Genomic DNA, 953 nt, shown 5'->3' on the forward strand with positions numbered 1-953 from the left:
GCTCGCGTCCGCACAGATCTGGTTTGAACACGTAAAAGAATGGGCGTAAAAGGTGTAGGTACTGTTCGAAAATATATTGCAGTTCATATATCGATATATCGATACATACAAATATCGCTGAGGCGATTCTAAAGTGCATTAAAATGTAAAATATTCAACAATATGGCTGAACCACCGAATCTCACGGCCCGAGAAGTGTAGCAGGTATTTGCAGAGATTCTCAGCCATGGCGAGGACATCACTTGGGATCAGTGAGTGCCCGCCCAAAAATCCTTTGTCCCTCACTTGAAATCTATAGATGGCCAATCCCTGACCTGACAGATTGCTGCATAATCAACGAGACATTCTGAAAAGGAAAGTTCGAAAAATATTTAATCAGAGACATAAATATTTCTGGACAACGTTTGGACTCTACGTAAGCAGACTGCGCGAAACAGCAGCTCCGTCACTAATCCAGGCGTACATACATAACTTTAGGTAAATGCGCCAACGGCCAGTCCCTTTCTGCGTTGTTCTTTGCGGTTATTGTGAATGGAGTGACCGACTTGAAGGAGGCAGAGAATAGCAGATCCTGGTCGATCCACCCAGTTTTCCGCTGCCGTCGCTGCGTTGGTAATGTCGAACATTAAAGTAGTTTCAAATCGATCCAATTGCATATGCCTATACTTTCAGCCGACACGGATGGAGGGATAAGCAGCAGCCCAGACTGTTGCGTGATGTATGTGGATCTAAGCGGGCTCTTTGAGGACTGGGATACATACTAAATGCGCACAGCTCTTCCCCCAGGGGTTATGGTAACCTGTGATCGAGGCGTCTACAAGCTGATCGATGGCCAGGTTGAGCTTAAAACTTATATGATAACGGAGAAAATGTACACACGCAATGCGTGCTTCATAACGTCTGAAGGTCTGAAGGCAGCCTTGGAATTTCCTGGAGTGCATCGGCTTTACTCG

General features: G+C 45.8%; 1 long non-coding RNA gene across 1 annotated transcript; it reads left to right on the forward strand.

Annotated features, from left to right (window-relative positions):
* Nucleotides 1-392: 392 nt before the first annotated feature.
* On the forward strand, nucleotides 393-723 carry LOC117591758. The gene is made up of 3 exons (XR_004574470.1): nucleotides 393-415; nucleotides 478-612; nucleotides 673-723. It is a non-coding gene; the product is annotated as an uncharacterized LOC117591758 (long non-coding RNA).
* The last annotated feature ends 230 nt before the right edge of the window (nucleotides 724-953 follow it).

The sequence above is a fragment of the Drosophila guanche genome, unplaced genomic scaffold (genome assembly GCF_900245975.1).
Source record: "Drosophila guanche unplaced genomic scaffold, DGUA_6, whole genome shotgun sequence".
Classification (NCBI taxonomy): domain Eukaryota; kingdom Metazoa; phylum Arthropoda; class Insecta; order Diptera; family Drosophilidae; genus Drosophila; species Drosophila guanche.